Genomic DNA, 11,010 nt, shown 5'->3' with positions numbered 1-11,010 from the left:
TATTATTTTATTAACGTTTTGTAGTTGATAAAATGACAAAAGTGTGAACATTCACTTTTATTTTGAAGGGACATGATGACGTAGGAAAAAACCCATGTGACCAGAAATGCGAACTCTACTTTTTTCCTTTTCCCGCCGTTTTTGTTTTTTTTGGAGAGAGGATGACGAAGGTGATACGGGAGTAAGTCCGTTAAACTAAAGAGAGAGAGGGAACGTGACACAGTATTGTATGACGTTTTTTGTATTTGATGGACCTATTTTTCTGTTTCCAAACTTTTTTTTCACCTTGGTGATGCACTAAGTGCGGAACAGGACTGGATTCACGAGAGTTGGTTCGGAAACCTCTGAACTAATAACGAAGCAGATTTCTTGTGCGAGTCGCAAGATGGCGAGCCACCAAAGAGGCCTTTGAATTTTTTCTCACGCAGGAGCGGAGAGCACTTGCTGGACGAGGTTCATCGAACCTGGTAGGATCTATCCATATTTTTTTCCCCACTGCTACACCGAGGTGGATTTCGGAAAGGATTGATTGACTCTTCAGGAACAAAGCAAGAGAAACAAACTGAAGGGATATAGAGACATTTGGATAACGAAAGTCGTTCAGTCTTTTGCTGAATTGTTTTGAGTTTTGTACATTTTGTCACTTTAATTTTTTTGTGAACTATATGTACGATGATGCTGAAATGGTGTTATTGAAATATTGATTGGTGTGAACAAAACCAGTGAAGTCGAGGGAATTTAAAAGTGGCTTTACTTAACTCAAATTAGATTTATTATTGTTTCGAATTACTTACTTGTATTGAATATTATTCAAACAACACAAAGTGAGGTAACTAAACCGATTGAACCTTAGAATTAATAAAACAACCCGGGTTTTAATTGAAATCATTTAAACTGAAAAGTTTACTGAAAGGAAACTTATTTTCTTCAACTAACGTTGAGTTTAAATGTGAATTGTATGTCTATTGTTGTAAATTGTATGTCAACTATTTTTCTCTTCTAAAATAAGCCGGCAGTTCAATTCAAACTTTGGTCTGTGGTCATTTATTCTGCTCACTCTATCACCACTGCAAATAAAGCCGAACTTAGAATTGGTCCATGATCTAAATTACTGTAAGCACTGTCCAAAGCGATATAGGTGTTACACATGCTCTAAAATTCATGTTTCTGTGTTTTCAACCGCATATTGGTGATCGCTCTGAACGCGGTAATCCAGTCGTGAGGCTATGTTTAGGGCACCTTTTCTAGCCCCTTCCCCCTCAGGGGTGAGCAGAGTGGATCCTAAAAAGGGCTGCTCAGTCGTGTATGCAGCTACCAAAGAGCTCTTTCTGCCTCGGTCCAAGAGCCCAACGATCATCTAACATCCACCGCCTGATGTGCCAGCTTGTGACTAGGGGCTTCCAGACTTCACAATCCTGACCCCGTTGCCACTTACTGGTCGCCACAGGACTTTAATCCGGGATGTAAGGTGGATTCCCTGAAAAAGACGCCTGTGCGTGACTTTGTTTAGAGTGAGGAGACTGGTGCACCGACAGTCACCACACTGTCCTTGACAGATCGGGGTCCAGTGGCAAGGAGACCAAGACGACTGGTGACCCTCTTCTGCTGCAGCCTTCATCCGCCTTCCCAGCTGTTGTGACGCCACCCCTTAGGTCAGCCATCATCCTCCGCCTGGTCCACCGTTGAGGTCTTCACTATTTAGCTATAGCTGGAGCTGTTTACCCACAGTGGTTGATGGGCAGTAGGGCGTGTCCACACACCGGTGGGCCTACATGCCACATCTCTGGGGCCCACTGCTGCTCCGAGATCCTGCACAACTTAGCCTGGGACCACAAGGTGCCAGTTGCCGTGTGTGGCCACGAGGAGGCGTGTGCAAGTCTTGGCAATGGAGAGGCTGTGTACCGGTTGAGGAGGCTTATACACTCCGCTCCTCTTTTCACTCCCGGAAACAGAGGGCTAGCCGGTGGCGGTAGCTGAAAGCAGAAAAGTGGCAAGCAGAGGCAGCATGCAGCATGCACAAACTACAGGCACTACGACTCCAACACTACTGCACTGACGCATCACACGCCCTGTGCTGATGGAACAAACACACACACACACAGGGCAGTGACTCTCCAATACACGTAGATATCAAATGGTCAGGTGAAGCTTTCCCACCTTTTCCGGACAGTATAAAACCTTCTGACCTGGAGATGGGGGGTGTTGTTACATCTGCTGAAGTGCCATTTGCATTGACCGCCATTAAACAACCCAAGATCTTGCCAATAAAGAACCAACCGTTACTCCACATCTTAGTTTTCCTGACCCATGAACAGACATCATCAACAACATGCAACAGCCGTTGGTGGAATCAAACCTGCACTTTCCAAACTGTGAAGCGGACGTGCTAACCAGTGTACCACCGAGCCGCCAAAGTGTACGAACATTACTATGTTGAGTCAAATACAAGACAGATTACAGATTTAAAACCACCCTTCGACGAGGATGGGAATCCATGTGTGCAGAGCACAGCGGATTATCAATCCATCGCCTTGAACTCTCGGCCACCTCGTCGTGGACAACTTGTGTTGACACATCACATTATGTACGTTGTGCCAAGATACTTTGGATGTGAAGATAATGAAAATCTGGCGAGGATGTGATATGAAATGATGAGTGGAGAGAACAATGGGGTAGCAACACATCGCCTGAATATCTCAGCCACCACATCTCATGCATGAGTTGTATGGGCGACATGGTATCGTATGTACGGTGTGGTATAAGCCGCAAGGTAATATAATACGATACTTTAGATGTGAAACCCAGAAGAGGTAAGCCACAAAAGAAGTGACACTGTCAACAAAGAAAAACGTTTTTTCAATTTTGTCTCACCCAAAATCTTTGGGATTATCGGATCTGCGCAGTTAGATAATTCCACCAACATTTTAACATCAACATTCTTTCATGGTCTGCCAACATAATCATACGATCAAGATAATCTGGAAAACCCTGACAGCCTGGGTGTCCTGGCTGAAGATCCTAAGGAAAAGACCCTAAAACAGCATCCCCGGAACGAATCTGGGTCATGGCGTAATTAGATTACCTTGCTGAATGTGTCCGTTGTTCACTGTTGCCAAACAGCCTTCTGTTAAACACAAGCTTCCAGACATTACGTCCACCTATATTTTAATATCAACTTTATTTCATAAAGTTTTTCCTAATTCATCTTGGTGAAACTCCCTCAGGCATTCCTATCTTTTTTTAGGCCTGGCTTCCACGAGGCGGCGGTAGACATGTAGTGAGGAAGGACGAGAACGACTGGGTGAAGAAAGTTATGTCGTATAACGTAGAGGGAACAAGACCCAGTGGCCGACCTAAAAAGACCTGGCAGACGACCGTGGCAGCCGACATGAAGGCACTCGGCATCAACCACGAGATGGCCATGGACCGTTCCCGGTGGAAGAAAGCCATATCGATAATCCAGAATCCATGATTTGCTGATTGGTAATATTGTTTGCCATTCGAATTACCATTTCGTTCACTGATTTTGCTGAGAGAGGCAGGTCTTTAATTTTTGGAATGATCTTGGTTTTGTTTTTGAAGTCCGAAAATAGGCACTGATATTTTAACGAATGAGTCCTTCATCGGCCATCGGTGAATGGTTTTCCGCGCTTTATTATCTCCCAGGCTGCAACAAAACTTGCAGCAGTCGTAGAGTTTGGAGATGCAATCTATTTCTTGAAACTGTTTTTTCGTTCCTCAAATTGCACCTTTCCTCTCAGTTCCAACTGGGTGATCGGCAGCAAATTTAGCATGCTTTAGCTGAAAATGTCACTCCAAATTGCTCTTTTTGTTATATTTGACAACTTCTCATTGCAAATCCAACATTCAGGCAATCCTTCAGCATTGGTAATGAAAGCAAATAGTTGAGTCCATTCTTTCTTAAATCCTCTGTTCTTATCAGCAATCTTTCTCTTTTTGCCTTTAGAATCCATGGCCCGTCACTCAAACACCTGTTTGTTTACAACTTGCCTGTGCTGTGTCGCTTGCTATGACGCAATTTTGCGCCATTCTAAAATTCAGTATTTTTAATATATTCACAACTACATACATTTTCTACAGAATAAGAATGTTTGTGTCATGATTACCATCTAAAAACATATATATAAAAAAAACAGCTTTTTCCATTTTCACGCATTTTTGCAAGAGCTACAGGGAGCAGCTAGGATTGTGCTAAAGAGCTGCATGAGGCTCTGGAGCCGTGGGTTGACGACCCCTGAACTAGCCCCATTTAATCTGAGGTGCATGTCATATGGGCTATCAATTGCAATGAAACGGCTTGAGTTAATTGACCTTGGGTCTCTTCCGTCTGCTATTTTGTTTCTCATCATACATAAAACATCACTTAAATCTGCCATCATGTGTTACCCATTGCGCCACTCGCCACAACACTGTATTGACTGTAAACTTGTGTGGAAAACTGTCATTGTCCAAAGGAAGGCTGTTTAGCAAAAGTGACCAGCAGACAAATTCAACAAGGTAATTTGATTATGCCATAACCCGGATTTGAACCGAACCAAGAAACGAACCGAAAGGAACCAATCAGATGGCCCGAATCCAAGCACGGTGGATGGCGGCGGTGGTAAACAGTGATATTTGAGTGAAATGAAGTTTATAGGATTTGCAGACAGTGTGGAATCATTATTTCAACAAAAGTAGGCAGGTGCATACATTTGGGCACCCCAAGAGAAAAATGACATCAATATTTAGTAGATCCTCCTTTTGCAGAAATAACAGCCTATAAACCAGGGGTCCTGAACCTTTAATCGGTCAAACTAGGGGTTCGGTGAGTCGGTCTCAGAGGTTCAGCAGAGCCTCTACTGGGGAGGTCCGAACACACCTGATTTATCAATTTGTGATAACGCATATCTGAACTGATCTCGTAAAGGCAACAGCAGAAGTCACACTGATTTGCTGGTATGTCATTTGACGTGAATTCATGCATTATGTTGGTTTTATTCTTTGAACAAGGTGATGTTCATGCATGGCTCATTTTGTGTGCCAGTAAAAAACATCTATGTCTTGAATTTGAAAAAAATATATAACATTTTTTCACTAACGAGGGGTTCGGTGATTGCGCATCTGAAACTGGTGGGATTCGGTACCTCCAACAAGGAACCACTGCTCTAAACACTTCCGAAAGCTTCCAATGAGAGTGTGGATTTTGGTTGAAGGAATATTGGACCATTCTTCTTGACAAATCGTTAACTCCAATAAACTTCATTTCACTTCTCAAATATCACTGTGTCTGTCTGCTATATGATGTATTTAACTGAAATTGCTGATGCGAACAGCCAAGGATTTATAAAGAAAATGTTGAAATTGATTGGGGCGCCCAAACCTTTGCATACGACGTATATGTATATGACCAAAGATTTGAGGTCCAACCGGGACTAAAACTTTGATCACTGGATTCAGAGTGTAGAGCGCTCATGGAACCCTCAGGTGAAGGGAAGCATACAATTTCATGGGGCAGCACACAAGCTATCACCATTTCGCAAATTTTTCCCAGCTAAATGACAAATTATTTGAGGTCCCACCGAGACTTGAACTCAGATCACTGGATTCAGAGTCCAGAGTGCTCACCATTACACCATAGAACCCTGGCAGTGACAGACGGAGGAGCATAATTTTTCTTAGCACAATGCACTAACTAAGGTCCCCATTTTACGAAATTGACAGAAGTAGTGGAGGCAGGGCTGACACACTCATAGGGCTGTCCACAAAGTACTGAATTGGAATTTCCAATTGTTTCATGTAAATGACTACAAATTGGAAGTTCCACCAAGACTTGAACTTGGATTGCTAGATTCAGAGTGCTCACAATCACACCATGCCAACATTGACTAAATGATTGATTGATTGATTGATTGATTGATTGATTGATTGATTGGTTGATTGAACATTTATTGATCCCGGGGGTGGGGAAATTCAGGCCCAATCAGAATCCATACCACAGAGCGGGTATACAAAAGACACAGAAGGCATGAGCGCAACTCAATAGGCTCTCATAAGGCTGCCACACAACAGCGCCACAAAGAAAGTGAGGGGAGGATGGAGCGCGAGATCGACAGGCGGATCGGTGCAGCGTCGGCAGTAATGCGGACTTTGTACCGGTCCGTCGTGGTAAAGAGAGAGCTGAGCCAAAAGGCAAAGCTCTCAATTTACCGGTCGATTTACGCTCCTACCCTCACCTATGGTCACGAGCTATGGGTCGTGACCGAAAGAACGAGATCCCGGATACAAGCGGCCGAAATGAGTTTTCTCCGCAGGATGTCCGGGCTCTCCCTTAGAGATAGGGTGAGAAGTTCGGTCATCCGGGAGAGACTCGGAGTAGAGTCGCTGCTCCTCCACGTTGAGAGGAGCCAGATGAGGTGGCTCGGGCATCTCATCAGGATGCCTCCTGGACGCCTCCCTGGGGAGGTGTTCCGGGCATGTCCCACCGGTAGGAGACCCCGGGGACGACCCAGGACGCGCTGGAGAGACTATGTCTCTCAGCTGGCCTGGGAACGCCTTGGGATCCCCCGGGATGAGCTAGATGAAGTGGCTGGGGAGAGGGAAGTCTGGGAGTCCCTCCTGAAGCTGCTGCCCCCGCGACCCGACCCCGGATAAGCGGAAGAAGATGGATGGATGGATGGATGGAAGTCCTAATGGACTTTCCAAAATTTAAGTGGACCTCAGTGCGCAGGGAGCTTAATTTGGTCCGATCTGGCAACCGCAGCGCGCCGGGCGCTCACTGTCGCATTGCTTTAGGAGCGTCTTTGTGTTTTAGGATGGCTTTACTGCTCCCACTTGCTTACTTTGGAGGCGTGATTAGAGTTGACGCAATCCTCAGAATAACGAGAATGTAATAACGAACGGAGTCAGTTGGCATGCGGGTCCTCTCGGCTCATCTCGCGAGGTTCAACCACCGAATTTCGTCCGACATCCGAAGCAAAAAAATCTCGAATTTTTTGTTCAAATACTGATTTGTTCGAGAACTGGGACGTTTGAAAACCGAGGCTCCACTGTAATTTGTCAACCCTAACAATCTTTGGCCACAAACTGAGCAGGAAAAACGTTTCTCACCTGTGTGTGTTCTTGCATGTGTTTTTAAATGTCCCTTCTGACAGACTCTTTGGCCACATCTTTTTTGATGAAAGAACACACCTTGTCCTTTTGCTCGTTAGGCATGGCTGTTGTCACATTTGGTGCTCACTCTTTTGCAAGAACCACATGGGAGACTATTAAGTAATTTTCTGGGCACCTCCAGGCGGAGAGTCCATTCGTCACTGTGCGTACAGCAATGACTGCGGGACTGCTGTGTGCTCGTGTTCACTGAGACTTGGTTGACTGTCAACATTCCGGACTCTGCCGTACATCTGGAGCGGCTAGCGTGCTATCGGGCGAACCGGGCCATTGTGAAAGGGGGTAAATCTCGTGGAGGTGGAATATGCGTCTACATCCGTGACGAATGGTGCCGAGACTCTGTAGTGGTATGCAAGCACTGCTCACCACTGGCGGAGTTCGTGATCATTAAGTGCCGTCCTTTTTACCTGCCAAGGGAATTTACCGCGATTCTGCTAGTCGCGGTTTACATCCCGCCTTCCAACATCGAAGGCGACAGGATCGCGGCTCTTAGTGAACTGTACCAGGCTGTCAGTGAACAAGAGACAGCGCACCCTGACGGTTTGGCCATCTTCGCTGGGGATTTTAAGCATGCTAACCTGAAGTCTGTTTTTCCGAGGCTTCACCAGCATGTTAATTTTCCTACGCGTGGCGACAGCTTCCTGGACCGGGTCTACTCTTCGCATAAAGGAGCTTTCAAAGCCGCCCCCCTCCCCCATCTTGGACCTTCTGACCATATCACTGTTATGCTTTTGCCCGCATACAGACAAATGGTGAGAGCGTCCAGGCCGGTTCGCAAGCAGGTACGGGTGTGGCCTGAGGGTGCCTCTGATGCACTGCGTGACTGCTTTGGCTCTACTGACTGGGACATGTTTAGGAGGGCTGCCACTTGCGACGATCGGACAGACATTGAGGAGTATACTGACTCTGTTTCCTCCTACATCAGGAAGTGCATTGATGTTGTGACTCTCTCAAAATCCATCGTCGCTCGGGCTAACCGGAAGCCATGGCTGACAGGGGCTGTCTTCAGGCTGCTGAGGGCCAGGGACAAAGCCTTTAGAGCGGGGGATGAGGCTGGCTTGAGGACTGCGAGGGCCGACCTGTCCCGGGGCATCAAAGAAGCAAAGAGGGCGTTCTCGTGCAAAATTACCGCCCACTTCAAGGACAGCAGGGACGCACGGAGCCTTTGGCAGGGCATTCAGACCATCACGGATTACAAGCCCGCGCCGCAGAGCTGTGAAGGCGACGTCCGTCTGCTCAATGACCTCAACCGCTTCTTTGCTCGCTTCGACGCTCAGAACAGCACTTGGCCGCTGAAGGCCACTCCCCCTTCACACGAGCTGCCCCTGTGCCTCTCCGCCGACAGCGTGAGGAGGGCGCTTTCCGCTATCAACATCCGTAAGGCGGCGGGCCCTGACAACATCCCGGGTCGAGCGCTGAAGGACTGAAGGACTGGTGAACTGACGGATGTCTTCACAGACATCTTTAACACTTCCCTGCAGCAGGCCATCGTCCCGTCGTGTTTCAAAGCTGCCACCATCGTACCTGTGCCGAAGAAACCCGCTCCGTCCTGCTTCAATGACTATCGCCCCGTGGCACTTACGCCCATCATCATGAAGTGCTTTGAGCGGCTTGTCATGGAGCACATCCGATCCGTTCTCCCCCCCACCATTGACTCCTTCCAGTTTGCGTACCGAGCCAAACGGTCCCCTGAGGATGCCATCTGCTCTGCCCTCCACTCGGCCCTCACCCACCTGGAGAGAAGGGACTCGTATGTGAGGTTGCTGTTTGTGGACTTCAGTTCTGCCTTCAACACCATTGTGCCACAACGCCTCATCAGCAAACTTGACGCGCTGGGCCTCAGTACCTCTGCAACTGGCTACTGGACTTCCTCTGTCAGAGGCCACAGGTAGTACGTGTTGGCGACAAAATCTCCGCCAGCATCACGCTGAGCACGGGGGCCCCCCAAGGCTGCGTGCTCAGTCTGCTGCTCTTCACCCTCCTGACGCATGACTGCACTGCAACCTACAGCGACAACCGTTTAGTGAAGTTTGCTGACGACACGACTCTGGTGGGTCTCATCACAAAGGGAGACGAGACTCAATACAGGCTGGAGGTTGACCTTCTGACCACGTGGTGCAGGGACAACAACCTCCTGCTGAACGTCGACAAGACCAAGGAGATTGTTGTGGACTTCCGGAAGGGTCACACCCAACACCTGCCACTGACCATCGACGGTGCTGTGGTGGAGAGAGTGAGCAGCGCCATGTTCCTGGGGGTGCACATCAGTGAGGATCTCTCCTGGTCCACCAACACCGCATCACTGGCAAAAAAAGCCCAGCGCCGCCTGTACTTCCTGCGGAAACTCAGGCGAGCGAGCGCTCCTCCGGCCGTCATGACTGCATTTTACCGCGGCACCATTGAGAGCGTCCTCTCCAGCTGTATTGCTGTTTGGGGTGGCGGCTGCACTGACTACAACTTCAAGGCCCTGCAGCGCATAGTGAACACGGCTGGTAAGATTGCTGGTGCTTCGCTCCCCTCCCTGAAGGACATTTACACCTCCCATCTCACCCGCAAGGCGACCACGATTGTGAGTGATGTGAGTCACCCCGCTCACTCTTTGTTCGAGCTTCTGCCCTCTGGGAGGAGGTACAGAAGCCTGCGCTCCCGCACCACCAGACTCTCAAACAGCTTCATACTCCAGGCTGTTAGGATCCTGAACTCGCTCCCCCGTTCTGCGTAGCGTCCTGTACTTTTACTGTCTGTACTGTCTGTATGCACACTGGCTCTTATTTGTTGTGTTATCTGTTTATTTATTATTTATTATTACTCTTATTATTTATTGTTTGTGCCTTCTTGTTTATGATATTTTTACTTTTGCGCTATGCTTGCTGGCTCCGTTTTGCTCCTCTTATTTATTGTGTTATCTGTTTATTTATTATTTATTCATCACTCTTACTATTTATTGTTGAATTTTTGCCTTCTTGTTTTTATATTGTGTCGCGTACTTGTATGTCTATCGTGTTATATGTCTCGTCACCGTGGGATAGAGAAAACGTAATTTCGGTCTCTTTGTGTGTTGTGACATGTGGAGAGATTGACAATAAAGCTGACTTTGACTTTGACTTTGATCGAATGACGTCTGAGAGCATTTTTATGAAGAGAAACAGGGTGGGGGTGAGAGTGGACTGGATGGAGAGAAAGCCCTTGACCTCTAGTCAAAATATAGCAGGGGATGTTTTACGACATTGCGTAGGATGGGACAAGCTAGGTTATTTATTACTGGTTACATACATTCCAACATAATCATACGATCAAGATATCGCAGGTCCTTCCTCCCTGCTGCCATCAGACTGCACAACCAGGCCGATCACCGTAGCTAACGGACAAAATAACATGCAATAACGTGCAATACCATATGTGCAATCATCCATCCATCCATTTTCTGTACCGCTTAGTCCCCACTGGGGTCGCGGGCGTGCTGGAGCCTATCCCAGCCGTCATCGGGCAGTAGGCGGGGGACACCCTGAACCGGTTGCCAGCCAATCGCAGGGCACACAGAGACAACAATTATATATACCTTCTACTTCTTTAAAATCTTTTACCCCCTTCCCCGCATGCGTGTGTGTGTGTATATGTTAAGTGTACTGCTGCTAACATAGGAGTTTCCCCATTGAGGGAATAATAAAGGATTATCTTATCTTATCTTATCTTAGTTTGGAAAACCCTGACATATCCCTTGTGTTTTATCACGTGATTATGTCAACCCAATCCACAAACACAAGCAAGAAAATATAAAGAAGAATAGTAAAAATAATAAAAACACTAATAAAAAAGATCAATAAAAAACAGAGACGAAGCGGA

The 11,010-nt window shown here is 47.1% G+C and overlaps 1 non-coding gene across 1 annotated transcript; it reads right to left on the bottom strand.

The window, feature by feature from the left end:
* Positions 1-5,570: 5,570 nt before the first annotated feature.
* Positions 5,571-5,642, bottom strand: trnaq-cug (transfer RNA glutamine (anticodon CUG)). The gene has a single exon. It is a non-coding gene; the product is annotated as a tRNA-Gln (tRNA).
* Between the last annotated feature and the right edge of the window lie 5,368 nt (positions 5,643-11,010).

Source organism: Syngnathus typhle, unplaced genomic scaffold (assembly GCF_033458585.1).
Source record: "Syngnathus typhle isolate RoL2023-S1 ecotype Sweden unplaced genomic scaffold, RoL_Styp_1.0 HiC_scaffold_28, whole genome shotgun sequence".
In the NCBI taxonomy this organism is placed as follows: Eukaryota; Metazoa; Chordata; class Actinopteri; order Syngnathiformes; family Syngnathidae; genus Syngnathus; species Syngnathus typhle.
Note: the sequence above shows the minus strand (reverse complement) of the source record. Positions and strands in the feature narration are given on the sequence as shown.